This window comes from Emydura macquarii, unplaced genomic scaffold (genome assembly GCF_026122565.2).
Source record: "Emydura macquarii macquarii isolate MOO-44397 ecotype Brisbane River unplaced genomic scaffold, CSIRO-AGI_Emac_v2 contig_1781, whole genome shotgun sequence".
NCBI lineage: Eukaryota > Metazoa > Chordata > Testudines > Chelidae > Emydura > Emydura macquarii.
Window position 1 is genome coordinate 270,545 of NW_027131918.1, and position 21,806 is coordinate 292,350.

At 52.8% G+C, this 21,806-nt stretch overlaps 1 pseudogene; it reads right to left on the minus strand.

Moving 5' to 3' along the window:
* Positions 1-482: 482 nt before the first annotated feature.
* On the minus strand, positions 483-14,898 carry LOC137158656 (hydroperoxide isomerase ALOXE3-like; annotated as a pseudogene).
* Positions 14,899-21,806: the final 6,908 nt, after the last annotated feature.

Below are 21,806 nucleotides of genomic sequence, written 5' to 3' on the forward strand. Positions count from 1 at the left end.
TATAGTTTATAATATTTTGCCCCAAGCTGTGTCGTTTATAGGCAACTCCCCTTCTACAAACCTTTAAATTATAATATTAGATTCCATCCACTTCCCTCTGACTATGGTATCTGGAACATGACATAACATCAGTGTTTGAGATTAATTTAATGTGCTTTTTAATTCATGTAAATATTCACAGACTGGGGAAAAAGCAGAAATCTCTTTGGCTGCCCTAGTGATACCATCTTCTGAAAGTCTGCAGCAACTCTGAGTCCTGGCTCCCAGGCCCCCAGCTCTAACCCACCAGACCTCACTTCCCTCCCAGAGACAGGGAGAGAACCCTGGAATCCTGGCCCCCAGCATCCCTGCTCTAACCCACTCGACATAATCAGCCATTCAGCCAACCAGTCTGTGTTTTATTGCTCCTGGGACAGGATTACAGGACCGACGCAATGAGGCCGGTGTTCCCAGCGGCCGCCCCAGGGGCTCACCCGCCGGGCTCAGATGGACATGCTGTACTCAACTTGCTGGGGATCCAGGTAGCGGTAGGGGATGGGCAGGGATTTGTTCCTCTCCTGGACCTCCTGGGAGATCTGGGCCAGGCGCCCCTGGAAGGCTGTGATCAGCTGCTTGGGCTCCTCCTCTGTGAAGTGCTCGTCGGGGTACATGCCCAGAGGTCTCTGCAAGGGAATGGGAGAGTGGTGAGGGAGAGCACGGAAGGACTCCCTCGCCTGGCGCTGAGATGCGTCCACCTCTGGTGCGGGGCAACTGATTTTACGGGGATCCCATATCTGCCCTTCAGTGTGGGGAAGGTGTTTCATGGCTGTGTAGCCAGACTGAGAAGAGTTTAGGCCAAGGAAGGACGGCGCCCCACAGCACCCCCTGCTGATCTCCACCTTGCTCGCTGCCCCACAGCGCCCCCTTCTGATCCCCGCCCTCCTCGCTGCCCCACAGCGCCCCCTGCTGATCTCTACCCTGCTCCCTACCCCACACACCCCCTACTGATCCCGACCCCACTCCCTGCCCCACAGCACCCCCTGCTGATCTCTGCCCTGCTCCCCACCCAACAGCGCCCCCTGCTGATCCCCACTCCGCTCCCCGCCCCACAGCGCCCCTTTGCGCCCATGTCCTTACCAAGTCACGCGGCTCACAGCAGAGGACCCAGAGCGTGAAGAGGATGAGGCTGGTGGTGTTGACCTCCGGGATGGTGTCCAGGTAGCCGGTGCCATTGGCCATGGGTGGGGGGTTCCTCATGGATGGCGGGAAGTTGGGCATCCAGGCGCACAGGTCATACTGCGGCGCAGAGAGACCCTGTGGTCAGTGCAGCCGGGTACCCCACACCCAGCATAGCCGGGGACTCCTACCCCGCCCCTCCCGGGGGATACCAGCATGGGCAGGACCCGGCTCAGCCAGGGGACCTGGGCTTTGCCAGCATCTCACCTATGGGCACTGGGTGGGGAGGTGAAGGGGGGTGGGTGGGTTGGGTGGGGCTGAGCATGGCTATGGGGGCTGGGTCCTGAGATGTCTGGGGTCTCCCTGAGGGCTGGGAGCCAGGGCAGCTAGGAGTTTGGGGGGTCGGTGGCTGGACCTCAGGGCACAATGGGGTGCAGGGACGGTGGGTCGGTGGCTGGACCCCAGGCCCTGGTGTGGGGCAGGGAATGGGGCCCTGGGTGGCCCAGCTGGCCTCGTCTTACCTGCCCGTTATTGAGGGCAGCATGCCGGGCCGAGCAGCAGTAGATCCACATGGTCAGGTACTTGACCAGCTCGGGGATGCTCTGCAGAGAGGAGGGGAGGCCTGCAGGATGAAGAAAAGTCGTCACTGGCCCGGCCTGGCTCTGATCCGTGGCTCCGTGGCTGGGAACCAGCTGAGCCGGTTTCGCTGCCTCCCTCTGCCGGAGCCTCCCTTGGGGAGTCGCTCCCCTGCGCCAGGACTCAGCTCTGCCCCGGGCCAGCTTCCCGCTGCTCACGTTCCCACAGGGGGGTTGTTCCCACAGCCCCCTCCCACTGTTGTGACCCACAACCCAATAGGCCACCCTGTCCCTGGGGGGTTGGGGACTTTGCTCCCCTCCCAGGGTCATGACCCCAGCCTCTGGGGCTGTTTGCCCTCGGGGTCCTTGTCCCTCGGTCTCCATGTCAGGGTAACTGAGTGAGTAATTCCTCTGTCACCTCCTGAAGTAGGTGGAAATCAGCGTCGATCCCACTGAAGAGACGCCCATTCACACCAGCTGGGATCTGGCCCCATTGACTCCAGTGGAGAGACGCCCATTGACGCCAGCCGGGATCTGGCCCCATTGAGTCCAACGGAGAGACGCCCATTGACACCAGCTGGGATCTGAACCACCGTCATTTAGCATCCTGTGTCACCCAGTCCGGAGACGTCCCCTGCATAGAGCCCGGTGACTCTGCATTCCCATGGCCCATACCAGACTCCTGGTTCCCCAGGAAGCTTTCATGGAAGATCTCGTCTGCCCAGGCCTGCAGTTCACCATCTACCTGGATGTGGGCATCGCTGCGGTAATAGTGCTAGATGATACCAGAGACGAAGCTAGGAAGAGGAGAGAAGTGTCAGCCCATGTGGGTTGATGCCCAGTGCTGGGCGCGTTGTCTGTAATCAGCCCTCTCTCTGTGCCCCACCCAGAAGCTATGCCCCAAGCAGAGATCTCCCCCGGCGCTCAGAGAGTGCCTGCCACCTGCGGGAATTTCTCTACAAAGCCCTTTTCCACCCACAAATATCACGACTCACCCACATGGCGGGGGAAGGTCGGGTTCGGTGGATTTCCCAACTCGGAAAATTTGGTGAGGAGAAGAAGAAACGATTGCAAATGTTGCATCATTTTGGAAACCAAAGGTTCTGGTTTTCCCACTTCGTGTTTGAAATCACTGCTAATTAGTTAAAAACTAAATGAAAATTTCTTTTTTAAAATAAGGGTTGAAATCTAAATGAAACCTTTGGAAAGCATTGAAAGAAAACATTCCGATTGATGCATAAGGATTTGTTTGTTAGTTTGTATGTGTTTGTTTTTGTGAGTCTCTGTGTGTGTTTTTATGGATGTCTGTTTTTGTTTTGGTAAGTTTGTGGCTATGTGTTTGTGGGTGTGTGTTCGGTTTTGCGTGTTTGTCTCTGTGTTTGTTTGTGGATGGGTGTTTGTGGTTGTTTTTGTGAGTTTGTTTGTGTGTGTGTGTGCACGCATGTGGTGGGTGCCTGTGTTTGTTTTTGTGAGTTTGTGGGTGTGTGTTTGTGTTTTTTTGTAGGTGTTTGTGTGCTTTGGGATGTTTGTGGGTATGTGTTTGTGTTGGTATGTGTATGTTTTTTTGTGTCTTATGTGTTTTTGTGGCCGTTTGCTTTTGTGTGTTTGTTTGGATTTTTGGAGCTGTGAACATTTCTGCAAATTTAACTTTTCCTCCTGATTCGGGCCGGAAATATCTTTGAAATCTCAAGAGTTTTCACAGGAGGGGAAACCCAGTTTGTCCACCAGTGCCAGAGATGGAAGTCAGGATGCGGGGAAACAGTGGCGCCAGGATATATGCTGCAGTCCCATCCAGGGCCATTAACCAAAGCGGCTCAGCTCTGCCACGCACCCGCCCCGGGACCAAGAGTCCCTGTCATCAACCTCCTTTCTGGGCTGGTTAAGGCAGCAGACTAACATTACGTTCACACTGACACTAATTTGAATTAATAAATTCGAATTAGGTGCTACACCACTTGCAAAGGTGGTCTTATTAATTCGATTTTACAGGCACCTTAATTCGAATTAACAATGGCGCCAGTGTAAACGCGGGGGTAATTAATTCGAATTAAGGGACTTTAAATCGAACTAAGTCCCCAGTGTGAACCAGGCCTAAGAAACAAAAGTTCTGGGTTCGGTTCCCGGCATTGCCATAGAGTCTCCGGATGCTCTTGAGCTGGGCAATTCCCGCCCCGGACCTTGGTCTTTTCCTCCTTTAGTTGTCTTCGTCGAGGTCTATACAGCACCTGGCTCAGTCCCATAGCACCTCAAGACCCTGATAGATCAGTGCCCCTGTTGCGACAGGCGCTGAAAAGATCCTGACTGAGATCGGGGCCCGAGAAACGGCCGTGGGGACATTCCCGCTCAGGCTATGGTGAACGTGACTCGGCCCAGGATTAGCGTGGAGCCAGAACTAGATGATGTCGCCCTTCCCATTTTTGCTGTGCCCCAGAGGGAAGGTTTCGGTTTCTCGTGCCATGGTTTTTCTTTTTGAAATGCCTTTGATTTTGATAGGAGCTAACCACAGCTTGCACCGGGTTCCAGACTGAACCGAAAACATCGTGACTGTGTCAAAACCAACCCTTCCCAGATGACCCAGAGAGAAATTTTGGGGGAGTTTTGTTTGATGTCAGATGTGGGTTTTTCCCTCTGTGAAAGCGTGGGATTTTCCCATGGGACGGGGAATCCATTTTTCCGACCAGCTCGAGGCCTCGTGAGGACTCCCAAGGTTGGATTTTCTCTTTTCTTTCCCACACCCTCCCCCCCTGCCGCTGCAGCCCTTACCTCTCAATGGCAGATCACACCTTCAACCCATCATCCCGGTAGAAGTAGTTGGCGATGGAGCCGACTCCCCGGGCTTCGATGTCGTCAGGGACGCACAGGGAGTCATACATCAGCTGTTGCATGGCCTTGGCGATCAGCACGTTCAACCCCTTTCGGGTCACACTCACGCCGTGGGAAGGGACCACAGACACAGCTTTCAGTGTCTGAGCCCCCTCTGTTACAACACTCATTAATGATCTGGAGGATGGGGTAGTTCGCACCCTCAGCACGTTTGCAGGTGCCACTAAGCTAGGGGGAGTGGTAGATACGCTGGAGGGCAGGGATAGGATACAGTGTGACCTGGACAAATTGGAGGATTGGGCCAAAAGAAACCTGATGAGGTTCAACAAGGATAAGTGCAGGGTCCTGCACTTAGGAGGGAAGAATCCCAGGCACAGCTACAGACTGGGAACTGACGAGCTATGCAGCAGTTCTGCAGAAAAGGACCTGGGGGTTACAGTGGATAAGAAACTGAATATGTCAGCAGTGTGCCCTGGTTGCCAAGGAGGCTAACAGCATATTGGGCTGCATTAGTAGGAGCATTGCCAGCAGATCGAGGGCAGTGATTATTCCCCTCTATTCGGCACTGGTGTGGCCGCACTTGGAGTGTTGTGTCCAGTTTTGGGCCCCCCACTACAGGAATGATGTGGACATGTTGGAGAGAGTCCAGTGGAGAGCAAGGAAAATGATGAGGGGGCTGGAGCACAGGACTTATGAGGAGAGGCTGCGGGAACTGGGCTTGTTTAGTCGGCAGAAGAGAAGAGTGAGGGGGGATTTGATAGCAGCCTTTAACTACCTGAAGGGGGGTTCCAGGGAGGATGGAGCTAGGCTGTTCTCAGTGGTGGCAGATGACAGAACAAGGAGCAATGGTCTCAAGTTGCAGGGGGGGAGGTCTAGGCTGGATATTAGGAAAAGCTTTTTCCCTAGAAGGGAGGTCAAGCACTGGAATGGGTTACCTAGGGAGGTGGGGGAATCTCCAATCTTAGAGGTTTTTAAGGCCTGGCTTGACAAAGCCCTGGCTGGGATGATTTAGTCGGGATTTGAGCAGGGGGTGGGACTAGATGCCTCCTGAGGTCCCTTCCAACCCTCATCTTCTAGGATTCGCCGAATCTAAGACAACACAGGTGTCTCGTGTTGCAAAGAGTCAGTCCGCCACAGCGTGGGGTGGTTACATGGGCCAAGGAACCTCACAGGCTTCTCCTGGAAGGGGAGCCGGGGTTCGATAACACTTAATTAAGGATGAAGCTCAGCTGAGGAGGAAAAAGCGGGGTGCGTCTGTGACACTGAGAATGGAAGGGGGCTGCAGGGGGAAACTGTCTGCAGTGACTCCCGGACCAAGAGGGGGGTTTGCTAGAGATCACAGGGAAGAAGCCAAAGGGGGAAGTAACCCTGGGGAGTGGAGGACAGCTCGGACAGGTGGTAAACCCAGAGGCGCCAGAATAGAGCAGAGCAGCCTGGTCTGGGAGTGTCTAGACCGGAGACGCGGAGCGTAGGGTCCCAGGGCTGGAACTGGGGAAACGGCAGAGCCTTGGAGAGAAGACGGCCTTGGAGGACTGAGGGTTGGCTTGTCCCGAGAGACACGACGGACACCCTGGAAGGGGAGAACTCAAGCCGAGCCCCAGAGAGGAAGGCGACCCTGCGGGTAAGATTGAGGCAGCGGCTGAGCAACCAGGGGCAATCCGGGGCATCCGGCTAGTGGCGAGCAAATTGCCCGATCAGCCCCCAAGAGGCGCATCCGCGGTGAGTAGTTTGAACCCCATCGCACAACACTAAGTGCAACACGGTACATGTGGGGGGCTGGGGGTCAGGACTCCTGGGTTCTCGCCCCAGCTGTGGGAGGGGAGTGGGGGCTGGTGGGTTAGAGCAGGGGGGGCTGGGAGCCAGGACTCCTGGGTGCTATATGGGCTCTGGGAAGGGGTGGGGGGGGCTGGGAGCCAGGTCTTATGCCCCTCTTACCTTATCAAAAATCCCTCCGTGTCGGAGCAGCAGGGTCCTGGCCAGGACGTTGATGTGCAGGGTGTAGCGCGTGTGGGGCACCAGGAGCTGGGGAAGGGAAGAGACACGGGGTGTGTGGGGGGGTGAGGGTTAGCAGGCAGCCGTGCCCGCCTGCCCCAGCCTGGCATGCTGGGCACATCTGGCCCGCGCCCAGGCCATGGCACACATCTGGAGGGCAGGCAGGGGGGCCCGTCTGGCACGCTGTCACTGTCAGGGTCTTCCCGCACGAACAGTGGGGCAGCGCACGGTGCAGGACACCTCTGGGACACTTCCGCAACAGCTGGACACTTCTCTCTCTCTCACACACACACACACACACACACACACACACAAAACTGGTGCACCGACACAGAGCGGGCCTTTGTTACACACCTATGTGGCAAGCCTCTCCTGGCATATGGCCCCTCCCGTCCCATCTGGGCACAGCTGGCGGCACACACAGATCACAGCCCCCACCCACCCAGCCGAGCCCTTCCGGGATATCTGATATACTCACACTGACCCATTGGGACCCAACTGCACGTCAGCGGCACAGCTGGGCACCTCTGGCATACCCACACACACATCTGGCATGCACACACATTTGCTACACACAGCTGGGCACAGCTGGCGGCACACCGGGAGCCTCTGGCGGCCCGGCCCCTCCCTCACCTTGAAGAGCGGGTGGCAGAGGGGCAGCTGGCGCAGGTGGCCAGGACGAAGGCCTCGTCGATCAGGTGGGTGAGAAGCAAGTGGCTGACCAGCGCGTGCACGAGGAAATCGGCGTTGCGCACCCAGGTCTTGGCCAGGGTCCAGTCCCACTCGGAGTCGCTGGGCAGGAAGATGGGGCTGTCCGGACCTGGGCTCTGGCTGAGCTGTGGGGGAGAGAGACATGGGGGAGCTAGGGGCGGGTGGGCACAGGCCGGGCGGGTGAATCCTGCTGACCCCCCGGGGGAGCCCTGCGGCTGGGACCTGACTGCCGAGATCAGGGGACACAACGGAGCAGCAAATCCGCCGTTACAAAGAGGAGAGGCAGAGAGCAGGGGTGTGCAAACACACACAACTGGGCACACACGGAGCGCTGGGGTGCACCTGCACACACAACTGGGCACACACAGAGCTGGGGTGTGCATATACACACCGCTCTCACACGCACACACACACACATTGGGCATCGGCACTCCCCCCACAGACACAGACACACACAGCTGGGCACTTCTGGGGGGGGGTATACGCACATCTGGAGGCACGCAAAGGCATCTGGGGTGCCAATGCCTACAGCCAGTTGGACACAACCGGGGTGTGCATCTATCTAGCCTGGTTTCCGCCCGCTCTCTGCCGCCCTGGACCTGTCCCTTGGGCCCATCGAGCCTGCGTCGGGATTTGGCTCTTACCCCTACTCTACACCCTAACCCTAACCTCTAACCCTAACCTCTAATTCTGACCCTAACCCCATTCTATACGCTACCCTTAATCCCTGGCCCCACGCTACATTCTAACCCTACTTTATACCCCTACCTTAGCTGTACTCTATACCCTCATCCTAAACTTTAACCCTAATCCCATTCTGTACCCTCATTTTACCCCAACCCCGGACGCTGTGGAAGGGACAGACAGGGCGTGTGCCTGAACGGGCATTCAGACCCAGGGGAGAAGAGCTGGTGTTCAGAGACAGCAGGGGAATCAGCAGAAAGGCCAGCGAAGATCAGTGTGACCCAGAGGTGTGGTGAGGGGGATTAGGGAGCCAGGACTTCTGGGTTCTGTTCCAGCTCTGGGAGGTGAGTGGGTTTGAGTGGTTAGAGCAGGGGGCTGGGGACCAGGACTCCTGGGTTCTCTCTCTGAGCCAGTCCTTTAGACCACAGTCTCCAGCCCTGGGAACATGCAGGGGCCGGGAGTTGCGGGGGTGCTCCCGCTGGTCAACGTGTGGGGGCACAGGGGGCTGCTCACCTGGATGGCCACAGGGACGATCTCCCCGGAGGGCTGTAGGTGCAGCAGGCAGAGGGGCGCGGCGATGCACTGCCGGTAGCCGTTGATCTTGGTGGCCGGGATGTCCTCTAGGATTTTGTAGTCAGCGATGAAGATGTTCCCCTTCTGCAGGGCACAAGGAGAGCAGAGCAGAGTGCGGGGCTGCTGGGAAAGGCCAGCGCATCTGGGGCCGCAGAGCTGAGACGCCGGTGCTGTGCGCTTCCCACGGCAGTGCCCCCTCCCAGCGCTGTGCGCTTCCTGCAGCAGTGCCCTGGGATTAAACCCCGGAGCCAAATGCCCGCCGCTAGCGTGGCTAGGGCCTCTGGCGCAGGACCCACCGGACTCCCCTGGCCCGTGGCTGCTTCCGCCTTGCGCGACGGCGGAGTGATGCCGGCGCGAGAGCTCCAGCCTGTGTCCGGGTCCCACGGGGGAACCCCGGCGCCCCACTCACCTCCAGCTCCTCCGGCAGGGTGGTGCCCTCGCCCAGGCAGCCGGCCACCACGTCCGGCGTGACGGGGAAGTTGCTGGGCAGCTGTGTGCATCGCCGGATCAGCACCGGGTGGACCCCGTTCAGGAACTGGTACCCGAAGAAGGCATCTTCGCGCCAGTGCGCCTGCACGTACTCTGGGGGACACAGCACCAGGGCGGCCGTGGGGTCAAAGCGCTGGGCCGGGGGTGCTCAGGGGAGTCGGGTCCTATTCCCACCCCGGGCTCCTCGGGGGACTTTCTGCATCTCTCAGGGGTGGGGGGGGGCCTTGGCCTCCTCTCACTGGGGAATGGGGCTCACGGTCCCACCTATGGGTAGAGAGCGGGTGAGCGCTGCCGGCCGGGGGCCGCCTCTCGCTGTGTGTCTGGGCACGACGGGGACCCCCTCTCGGTGGGGATCTGGGCCGGAACTGGCACATGGGGGGACTGGAGATCTCCCACCGCTTGCATCTCACACACATCACAAGCATCTTGCGCTGTACATAATGCTCACGGGGGTCAGGTGAGTGGGAAGCGGGGGGGGGGGTCGCCCACCTGTGATCGGGGTCTTGTTGAAGCAGAAAACCTTGCTGATGTCGTCCAGCTTCGCCCAGGAGTTGGTGCAGCTCAGGAAACCTTTCAGCCGCAGCTCCAGCTGCCTAGAGGGGCGGGGGGGATGGGACGAGAGAGCGAGCGGGTGTGAGCCCCGAGGGGGGGCTTGGGGCAGGGATGTGGGAGGAGCTGGCGGCTAAGTCTCCCAGCCCATGACCCCCCCACTGCACTAAGGGCTGGGACAAGCTCTAGACACACCCTGACTCGGGGCCCCCTGTGCCCTGACTGATAATTTGGCCCTTCATCCCCTCGAGAGCAAGGATTAACAGTGAGGTCCCCCATCGGTCCCCCGGAGACACACGGGTGGCAAAGTGGAGGCCACGCTCAGGGCAGATGCCCCCGTCAGCGCGACGGACCCCGGCTCTTGGCAGACTCAGGCAGCGTTGCTGTGTGGGTTCCACCTGGGTCACGTTTTCAAGCTGCTCTCCTTTACTACAAGGGGTGTATGGGATATATAGATAGATAGAGAGATAGAGAGATGGGGAGAGATCAGATTAGGATATAGAATATGGAAAGGGATAAGCGTCAGGGCACAGATTATGGTTGGGATATAGAGGGAGGTTCGGAGTTAGGATTAGGGTTATGGTTAGTGAATGGGTTTGTGTATAGAGGTTATAGGGTTAGGGTTTGTGTACAGGGTAAGGGTTAGTGAATACGGTGAGTGTATCGGGTTAGGTTTAATGTATAGGGCTAGGGTCATGGTTAGTGAATAGGCTTGTGTATAGTGTTAGGGTTAGTTTATAGGGGTATGGTTATGGTTATTGTATACGGTTAGTGTCTAGGCGGAGTGTATTGGGTTAGGGTTAGTGTATAGGGTTAGGGTTAGTGTATGTGTTTGTGTATAGAGGTGGGGTTAGTTCATAAGGGAAGGGTCAGTGTATGGGGTAGAGGGTTAGTTAATAGGGTTAGTGTATAGGAGAAGAGTTAGTTTATAGGGTTAGGGTTAGTGAATGTGGTTGTGTTTAGAGATAGGGTTGGTTTATAGGGGAAGGGTCAGTGTACGGGGTAAGGTTGTGTAGAGGGTTAATGAATAGGGTTAGTGGATAGGGATAGGGATAGTTTATAGGGTTAAGTTAGGGGTTAGGCCCTGGGAAGGGTCTGGGCCGCGGGGAAGCCGCACTCACGCATTGCCCCCGCGAAGCAGGAAGTTGGTGCTCTTGGAGAAGGAGTACATGGTGTTGCAGTCCAGCTCGATGATGTTCTCCACGTCCAGGCACCGGGGCAGCCCGGGGGCGTACTCCTTCCACCTGGCGGGGGAGAGACCACGGGGGACGTTAACCCTGGCCGTCCACTGCCCCTCCAAATGCAGCCACCCTCCGCCGCCATCCCGGGCCCACCTGGCCTGCAATTCCCACCGCACCCTCCATCCCCGGGACCCCGCGCAGGCCTGACCCCTGGGGAGCTCCCCTCCCGCCACGGGGGGCTCACTCACCCATAGCTCTCCTGACGCTGCTTCAGCTCAGCCAGCCGCTGCTGCTGCAGCAATGGGCAATCGGCGTCATCGCTAACCATCTGGGCTGGAGGGGAGAGGAGAGAATGTGATAGATAGACAGACAGACAGATAGACAGACAGATAGATAAGGCCCCAAGCACCTTCCGTCAGCTCCCAGGCTCCTACCTTTGCCCTCCCGCAGCTCCAGGGTGTGGTAGCCCTTGACCCACTGGTAGCAGGGGAAGCGGTACAGCTGCCCGTGGGGGGAGACGACCTCCACGTAGCTGCAGTACCAGTTGTCGCTGGGGTAGAAGAAGTAGGGCTCCTTGTGGAGCCGCACCAGGACGATGTCGCCCAGCCAGCGCCGGCAGGACAGCTTGAATTCCTCCACCTGCAGCTGGGGGTGGGGGGAGAAACTGGAGCGTGAGGCGCAGGATTCAATCCAGCCACAAAGGGGTTTCCCGTCACCCTCTGCCTCCCCTCCCCCCCCAGATATTAGAACACTTGTTGGCCTGCTGCGCCCCCCCCCGCTTGCTCGGAAGTCTCCAAGGCAACGCAGATCAGCTGGGTCACTGTTGCAACTACTGTTCTAATAGGCACCTCTCTGGTATTAGCCTGGAGGCAGAAGCCAAGGTTTACTGGTTTGGCCACAACCTGTGGTACCTCAGCATAGCCTTGCAGGAGTAGAACTCAATCCCTCTATAGCAATAGCATAGCATAGCAATCCCTCTATGCTTGACCCACGGCAGAGGGGTCGTGGCTAGGTCTGCATACATGTGGCCAGAGAAGGCCCATTCACCCTCTCGTGACATCCGCAATGATCACACCCCTGGGCCCCGTCACCGAAACACATGAGTAACATGGGGGGGGGGGGGAACTGAGGCACACACACACCCAGCACTTGGAGAAAACCTCAAGAATATCTCCACCTCGTCACATCGGGTCAGAGCAATGGGCCCAGCTTAGCCCAGTATCCCGTCTCCCATAACAGCCATTGAGATAAGCAACTCGGGGTGAGCAAGAGAAGAAATATTTTTGCAACCACCCTCGGTGCCACCCTGGCTTAAGGCACTTGGGAACTGCCTGGGGACCAGCAAGCGCAAGGCAGCCAGTGTAACCCTTGCAGAGGTTCACTGCAGTAGGTGGGACTCTGGATGACACTGCGATTGCTCATAGAAAGTTTTAATCCCGCTGCAAAAACCTCACTCAGCTCTTCCATTTGGCAGCAGGGAAAGCTGCGTTAAGCCCTTTCATCCGATTACGTTTTTTCTGCTTTCGTTGAATGCCCCATTATTTATTAATTATCTTTATTACTAGACACAGAGGTCACCTTTTCCAGCTTTTTATTTTTTCCCCCCACCCCTGCAAGCAGGAGAAATGGAGCGTGTGGGTTTGTGTTGACAAAACCTAGATTCTCACCCATTCACCTGCCTCCGGGTGGTGGGGCTTTAAGAGACAACCCCAATGCCACGAGACGGGCAATACAGACATGAGAGTTAACAACACAGTAGAAATGCCAACGCCGTTAACTATTTCCTGGCTTTCTTAGCCTCCCTCCAAATCTAACGTAAATGTGGTTTAAAAAATCATGAGATTAAAAGAAAAGAAAAAAAAAGAGGAATCAATTCCTTTATATTTCTGCAGCATCTCTGCATCTAATCTGCTTTAGGTACTTATCTGGCACTCATCTTTGTATCAAGGCACCTGACAATCTTTAATGCTTTCACCCTCCCAATACAAGGTACTACAGGGCTATTATCCCCATTATTCAGAGGGGGGGGGGAACAGAGTCACAGAAAGGCTTTCACTCAGTCACAAAGGGAGATTGAGGTAGAGCACGGAATGGAACCAGCATCTAACACAGCCTGGGTAACTACCCTAATCACAGGACCATCCTTCATGTCTGGCATCAGCAGGAATATAATGGATTTTTCAGTTCAGCAATTCCAACAAAATTGGAGAAAGAATTCATTTCTGGTCAAACCAAAAAAAAAAAAAAAGAAGAAAGAAAGAAAGAAACATTTGGTGAAATCATTTCTGGTTGAACAAACTGTCATGCGGGCTGACTTGAGAGGGGGGGCAGTTAGTATATTGTGTGACATCAGCATGGCAGAATCATAATAATCCATGTGGGATATGCCATGCCAGGTGTGGTTAGGAAGGTTATGATATGCTAAGTAAGAGAATATTACTTATTTCCATGTGTAATATGTGAAAGGGAAGTTATAGATGTATTTGAGATGTCTGTGTTTCAATTGTGCTGCCTGGGCAACACCCCAGATAGGAAGGCTGCAGAACAATGGCCAGTGTAATGGCCCATTAAGGCCTTCCCAGGTGCGAGGGGCCCAGAGAGAGAAGCCAGCATCACCACTGAGTCACCAGAACCTGCTTACGTGACTGGACCCCAGGCACACCTGAAGAGTCACCAGGATTGGCCCATGTGACTCTGGACTCCATTTTAGCTCCAGCAAAGTTCACAGGCCACATGGCCAAAAGACAGAGGGTATATAAGATCAAGCAAGAGAAACCATTTTGTCTTTGTTCCTGTCCAGTCTGCAGACATACACCTATCTCTGGATCAATTCATCTTGCAGCTGAACCGAAGGACTTAGACCCATCCAGGTACTGGATGTGAACCAGAGGAAACTATACAAGCTGCAACTCCACAATTCTTCCAGAAACCTGAAGTATATGGACTTTTAATCATTTCTATATCTGTGATTTACTTTAACCCTTTAACATTTCTCTCACGGTTTATTTCTTTCTTTTTACAATAAACCTTTAGTTTAGACACTGAAGGATTGGCTGACAGCGTGGTATTTTAGGTAAGATCCAAACTTATATTGAACTGGTGCTGTGGCTGACCCCTTGGGGTGAGAGGGAACCTTTTTAGTAAAGAGCACCGAGTTCTAGTAACTGGTCTCTTTGCTGGACCAGGTGCTGATTTGGGAGCCTGGAGCTGAAATGCAGTAAAGGGGGCTGTGGGCATTCGTGGACTGGCTTCTTGATATCCAGTGAGGGGTAATCAGAAGCAGTTCGTGGCTGGTTGGGAAGCCGGGCTTCAGTGTCACCCAGCAGCGTGAGGAGAATCCGCTCTCCTTTTGCAGCCTGCCCTGACCTTGGCATTATCAGTTGGCTACCCTGGGCACGGGTCGTATCACACAAACTATTTCATTGGGCCCAGAAACAAAATGTTTTGCCTTGATCTCCAGCGTTTTTCAAGGTGGTAAACAAGATTAAAACTAAAAGGAAAAAGGAAACAGAGAAATGGAAGCCTTTCACTTTGAAAACGATCCAGTCAAAACATTCTGATTCTTCAGAGGTTTTTTTGGAACCGAAACAGTGCAGTGGATCCCGTGCCAATTTGGGAAATGTGACAAATATCCATTTTTCAACTTTCCCTCCCTCCCTCCTCCCCGCAAAAAAAAAAACACAGTTGAAAAATTTCACCTCTTTCTCTTCTCTATCACTAGCAGTAACATTCTCACAATAAAAGCTTTCATCCGCCTCTCATAATCACAGGAATCCAGGAACTGGAGATTTAAGAAAAAATCACCCACTAGTTGGAGACGTTTTAAGCTGCACGTGGTTCCTGTTTTCGATGCAACCATGAGGACTTGAGAAAAATCCGTATTTTTTCAAATGAGCAGCATAACCCCATGACTCCAGAAGCTGAGGATTGATCATCAAACACCCCCAAGTCAGGGGCATCAGTGACCCCATACTTTCTGTTCTGTCCACAGCACCCGGCCCCATTCCAATTGTACTCACCGCCCCGGGATTGAAATCTTTGCCGCAGTTATCGAGGGGCTTCTTGTCACTTTCCTTGTGAGTCGCTACCAAGGTGATGGAGATAGAACCGAGCATCCCGGCCAGCAGGAAGTTCCCGTTGGCAACCCGGACTTTGTAGACGCCCATCTTGTGTGGTGAGGCCGGGAGAAGCGTCTCTGGCGGGATCCCTTGTCCGCTCGTCTGTCTGAGCCGGAGACACGGCGTTGTCTCCGAATCCTGTCCCACCGCCGGTTCTTACACTGCCTTCGTTAAGCAGCAGGGGATGTGGCTGTCAGTTCATCAGAAGCTCAGCCAATTGGCACCTCCAACACATGCTGAAGGTGTTGGCCAAAATCTTGTTTTTGAAATATATGTAAGAACTGAGCCACAAACCCCCCCGCTTCCTACCAAAAGGCACATCAGTCTGCATCAAAAGCTAACACCTCAAACTGACTCTTACTGGTCTACCCTTTTCAATGTTAATTCAAGTCTGTCTGCACTTCGTACAATTTTAAGATTGTTTGTAAAGGTCTGTACTATGTCCACTGGCCAGTTTATCTGTTAATTTCACCTGCTTCCAATATATTTGTAAAAATCCTATTCTAAGTACAAAAGCCACACCGTGCAATGTAATGTATCTATCTAATTGTGAAAGACACTGTCAAAAATGAAATAAGGTTTGCTCAAAAAATAATATGTAAGTTCTTCAGCTAGCAGTTGGCCCTGAGTGATTCAAGTGTGAATGGCCGAGCAATTGAGTTGGGTGTAGACAGGAAGTGTGATTGAACAACTGGTCTGAGTAAGAAATATCGAAACAGACATGAAGAAAACAGCAGCCTCACCTAAACCGCTTGAGGGAAGAAGAAAGAACCCAAGAGAGCTGGCTGTATTTTAAAGAGACCTTATTGAGGGCACAGGAGCAAACCATCCCGATGAGCAGAAAGAATAGCAAATATGGTAGGCGTCCAGCTTGGCTTAACAAAGATGTCCTTGGCGAACTTAAACGCAAAAAAGAAGCTTACAAGAAGTGGAAGCTTGGTCAGATGACTAGGGAGGATTATAAAAACACTGCTCGAACGTGCAGGAATGAAATCAGGAAAGCCAAAGCACAATTGGAGTTGCAGCTAGCAAGGGACGTGAAGGAGAACAAGAAGGATTTCTACAGGCATGTTGCCAACAAGAGGAAGATTCGGGAAAGTGTGGGCCCCTTAGAGAATGAGGGAGGCGACCTAGTGACGGAGGATGTGGAGAAAGCTGAGGTACTCAATGCCTTTTTTGCCTCTGTCTTCACAGACAAGGTCAGCTCCCAGACTGCTGTACTGGGTGGCACAGAATGGGAAGGAGGTGAACATCCCGCAGTGCTGAAGGAACGGGTGCAAGACTATTTAGAAGGATTAGACATGCACAAGTCCATGGGGCCGGATGCAATGCACCCGAGGGTGCTGAGGGAGTTGGCTGAGGTGATTTCAGAGCCATTGGCTATTATCTTTGAAAGCTCGTGGCAATTGGGAGAGGTCCCTGAGGACTGGAAAAAAGCAAATATAGTGCCCATCTTCAAAAAAGGGAGGAAAGAGGATCCAGGGAACTACAGACCGGTCAGCCTCACCTCAATCCCTGGAAAAATCATGGAGCAGGTCCTTAAAGAATCCATTTTAAGGCACTTGGAAGAGAGGAAGGTGATCAGGAACAGTCAACACAGATTCACCAAGGGAAAGTCATGCCTGACCAACCTAATTGCTTTCTATGATGAGGTGACTGGCTCTGTGGATGTAGGGAAGGCGGTGGATGTGATATACCTTGACTTTAGCAAAGCTTTTGATACTGTCTCACACAGTATTCTTATCAGCAAGTTAAAGAAGTATGGGTTGGATGAATGGACTATAAAATGGATAGAGAACTGGCTAGAGCATAGGGCTCAACGAGTAGTGATCAATGGCTCCATGTCTAGCTGGCAACCGGTCACAAGCGGAGTTCCCCAGGGGTCGGTCCTGGGTCCGGTTTTGTTCAACATCTTTATTAATGATCTGGAGGATGGGGTAGATTGCACCCTCAGCAAGTTTGCGGACGACACTAAGCTGGGGGGAGTGGTAGATACCCTGCAAGGTAGGGATAGGATACAGAGTGACCTAAACAAACTGGAGGATTGGGCCAAAATAAATCTAAGGAGGTTCAACAAAGAAAAGTGCAGAGTCCTCCACTTAGGATGGAAGAATCCCATGCACAGCTATAGACTGGGGACCGACGAGCTAGGCAGCAGCTCTGCAGAAAAGGACCTGGGGGTAACAGTGGATAAAAAGCTGGAGATGAGTCAGCAGTGTGCCCTGGTTGTCAAGAAGGCTAATAGCATATTGGGCTGCATTAGGAGGGGCATTGCCAGCAGGTCACGGGAAGTGATTATTCCCCTCTATTCGGCATTGGTGAGGCCGCATTTAGAATATTGTGTCCAGTTTTGGGCCCCCCACTACAAAAAGGATGTGGACAAGTTGGAGAGAGTCCAGCGGAGGGCAACAAAAATGATTAGGGGGCTGGAGCACAGGACTTATGAGGAGAGGCTGAGGGAACTGGGCTTGTTTAGTCTGCAGAAGAGAAGAATGAGGAGGGATTTGATAGCAGCCTTTAACTACCTGAAAGGGGGTTCCAGGGAGGATGGGGCTAGGCTGTTCTCGGTGGGGGCAGATGACAGAACAAGGAGCAATGGTCTCAAGTTGCAGGGGGGGAGGTCTACTTTGGATATTAGGCAAAACTTTTTCCCTAGGAGGGTGGTGAAGCACTGGAATGGGTTACCTAGGGAGGTGGGGGAATCTCCATCCTTCGAGGTTTTCAAGGCCCAGCTTGACAAAGCCCTGGCTGGGATGATTTAGCTGAAGTTGGTCCTGCTTTGAGCAGGGGGTGGGACTAGACATCTCCTGAGGTCCCTTTAAACCCCCATCTTCTAGGATTCTATGTGGAATCCCACCACTGCAGGGTTTTAAGGACAGCTTGGCCAAACACCGGTCAGGGACAGCCTACATCTACTTGGTCCTGCCTCAGCGCAGGAGGACGATTCCCCTGCCCACATTTCTCTGATAAAAGGCATTCCCAGAGCTACTCGAAACGGGTTGGATTCCCCCCCCCACCAATGCACCCTCTGTGGAGAGCTGAGAGCTGAGAACGTTGGCTCCTGCTCGGCCACCCTCCAGAGGAGAACAAGGAGGAACTTGCAACCGAAATGAAGACATTGGGGCGTGCTGGGACAGGCCAAGACACCCTCTCTCATCGACAGCCCTGCTTCTTCTCCTGCGAGCTGCGCTGCTCCTTTTTGGATGTGCTGCCTAAAACCATGAAGTTGTTCCAAGCTGGCGTGGGCGGTTTTTAACGAGAGGCCGAGGTGCATTCCAAGAGTGGGCGGGCGCGTTTCTGCCCTGCGTAAGACGTCGGCGTGGGTGACGAGGATGTCCCTGCTGGCCTTAAAATCTGCGAGTCTGTGGGTTTCGTTTGGCGTTCATTTTACTGCAGAATCCGGAAACACGGACAGCTAAAATACACGTGCACTGAAAGGAGAGCGGTGCGCGTGACACTTCAAGAGACACGGCGGGAACGTACTTTGGGAGCCGCTGGTTTCGATGGAGAGAACAGATGGGTGCGTTTAAAACACAGCCTCCGTGCAGCAAGCCTCCCTCCCCATCCCCTCGGCCGGGAGGTGTTGGGGTGGCCCAGTGGCTAAGGCTGCCGTTCAGAGAAGCTGGCTTCTTTTTCCTACCTCTCTCAGGTGCTGCTAGTGGCTCATGGCTTTGGCTGGCCAAGCAATGACTAGATGTTCTGGGTTCACATCCCCCAGTAGAAGGGGGAGTGAAAATTTCTTTCAGTGAAATCCTCTGCCCTAGATTAGGAGAGCAGGCTAGATGATCACAGGGATTCTATGAATGCCCCACCACAGCCCCCCTTTTTTTTTTTTTTCTTATGATTGGGGATACTAAACCTCTGTCCCGTAGCATTATTGGGCTGACACTCAGATGGCCTGGCTTCTGTTCCCAGCACCTCAACCCTAACCTTAACTCCAAGTATTAAAAGTACCCCCTAACCATAACTGTACCCCATCCATCACCTTCAATCTAACCCCCAACCTTAACTCTAACCCTATACCCCATCCATAACCCAAATGCTAACCCCAATCATAACTGTAATCCTATACTCCATTGCTACACCCTTAACCTTAAAACTAACCCCAAACCTTTAACCCTAAACCCTACCTCTGAATCCAATCCCTAGCTATGAATTTAACCCTATACCTTAATGCTAAATCTATGTCCTAACTATACCCTAAACAGTGCATTCTAACCCTCACCCTAAATCTAACTTTAACCCTGCACCCTAAACCTCAATCCAAGCCCTGTCCCGTTGACGCTGCATTCTAACCCGCCCGTGTACGGTCTCACACCACTCACTATTTCATATACCTCATCCTTAAAAGCATTATTAATTTTGAGAGGAGGTTGCACATCCCGCCACCCATGCAGTTTAAAAAGTCCGTAAGTTTTTCCAACTTCCCAACACGCAGCAGTTCTCAAAGGCTAGCCCCCGTCCGGCCTGTTTCCAGCTTTAGCAACCAAGGTACAGGCCTTAATTCTCATGCTGTATGACCGCTGTCGGAAGACAGGATACTGGGCTAGAGGTGTTGGCCAAAATCTTGTTTTTGAAATATATGTAAGAACAGAGCCACAACACGCCCCCCCTTCCTACCAAAAGGCACATCAGTCTGCATCAAAAGCTAACACCTCAAACTGCCTCTTACTGGTCTACCCTTTTCAATGTTAATTCAAGTCTGTCTGCACTTCGTACAATTTTAAGATTGTTTGTAAAGGTCTGTACTATGTCCACTGGCCAGTTTATCTGTTAATTTTACCTGCTTCCAATATATTTGTAAAAATCCTATTCTAAGTACAAAAGCCACACCGTGCAATGTAATGTATCTATCTAATTGTGAAAGACACTGTCAAAAATGAAATAAGGTTTGCTCTAAAAATAAAATGTAAGTTCTTCAGCTAGGAGTTGGCCCTGAGTGATTCAAGTGTGAATGGCCGAGCAATTGAGTTGGGTGTAGACAGGAAGCGTGATTGAACAACTGGTCTGAGTAAGAAATATCGAAACAGACATGAAGAAAACACCAGCCTCACCTAAAACGCTTGAGGGAAGAAGAAAGAAGCAAAGATGATCAAATGGCCGAAGAGGAGCCCACCCTGATGACTTTGGAGCCAGCCCATTTCAAAGGACAAAATCTGATCAGGCTTGCAAGAATGTGGGTGATTGAGGATCACACCAAGAATGCAGTTGCAGCATGACAATGCAAAACCCATAGACTGACATGGGCCCTTTCCCTATAAAATGGGACAAGAAGATGAAGGCTGGAGGTTCGGGTCTACAACATCACATCAGCCAGGAGCACCGATGCGCATCGGCAGAACCTTCCTCCTCATCCTCATGCTCCAGTCACCTGGCCAGTGACTATCACGAGCACCAAGAGGCTGGTAACTGTGACATCTGGAAGATCCCTGTGTATGTTTGTCTGTCTCCCTGTCTGTGTATGCCTGTCAGTGTGTAAGTGTGAATGAAAGCATCAATTGAAACGTGTCTCTGTAATTGTAGTGTTGATATAATGTTAATACTGTTTTCCTAGTGTTTACATTATTATTAATGCTATTTCACTAAGTAAAGCACAATATTGATGTTGTTACAGTGTTGATACTTTTCTTTTCTTTAATAGTATTTACCAAGTTTCTGTGTTCACAATAACCATGGCTTGTTGCCTTGTCCCCTAATAAGATCTTGTGATATTTGTTATTTGGGTAGCAGAGGGACCATTGGTCTGACCCAGTACAGCAGTTCATATGTTTCCAGGGCTTTTCTGGTTTTCCTCTATATAACAATGCCCTTTCTCAGGTGGTCTGTTAGCAATGAACCTGGGATCTTCGGCGATCAAAGCTTGCGTCATGACGACGTGCGCTAAGAAATCAGCTCTAGACCCATCCGTAGCAGACCCATCACATGCTGGAGATGACCATTACTTACGTCATGTTGGGTGTACTTCCGTTTGGGTTTACTCTAGCGGCATGCGAGATGGTTAGTGAGAGATGGTGGGGTCTCAGTGCCATTGTGCATTTCTACAAGGACTTGAGGAATTCACATGATCTGCGATGGCAAATACTCAGAACATATCAGGCTTTTTCCTTTTTTTTTTTTCATGTAGAAATTCATACAATCAGAGTCAGTAGTGTGGGCCACTGAAGTGCTCATGTCAGATGAGTAAGTCTACCCAATCACAGCTCATGTGACTCGAGCTAGCTTTGATCTAGCTAGATCAAAGCCCAGGCTGAGATGTCTATACACTGTGATCCCTCCTCCCACTTCCAGTGCAGATGTACCCCTAGATTATAAATCCAGAAGAGACCCTTGTGATCCTCCAGTGTGACCTCCGGCGTAGAACCTCACCTGCTCTCATGGATCCCATAGCTTGCCTGTTGTGCTAGAGCTGATCCTGTAGAAAGAGACGCCCAGCCTGGATTTAAAGACTCCAAGGAGCCATCACATTCCTTGAGAAGCTGTTGGATTGAAGTCTTTAAACCCTGATTTGAGGACTTCAATAACTCAGGGGTCTATTACAGCGGTGGGTGGGTGAGGTTCTGTGGCCTGCGGTGTGCAGGAGGTCAGACTAGATGATCATATTGGTTCCTTCTGATCTTAAAGTCTATGAGTCTATGAATGGTTAACTACCCTTCTGAGAAAAAAATTTGCACCATATTTCCAGCCTGAATTCACCTGGCTTTCACGCCCAGCTGATGGATCTTGTTCTGCCTCATCGGCTGGGTTAAGGTGACCTCAGCTACCAGAGACCCCGTCCCTACATATACGCCAGGTTGCAGACAACCCTTTGCTTCGATAAACTCTTGAGCACCTGAAGTCTTTCACCAGGAGGCGGGTTTTCCAGGTTTTGAATGGTACTTGGAGCTCTTCTTTGAAACCCCTGCAGCTTTTAAAAGGCACAGCCACCTGTCTCGGAGAAGGGGCATGAAAGAACCACT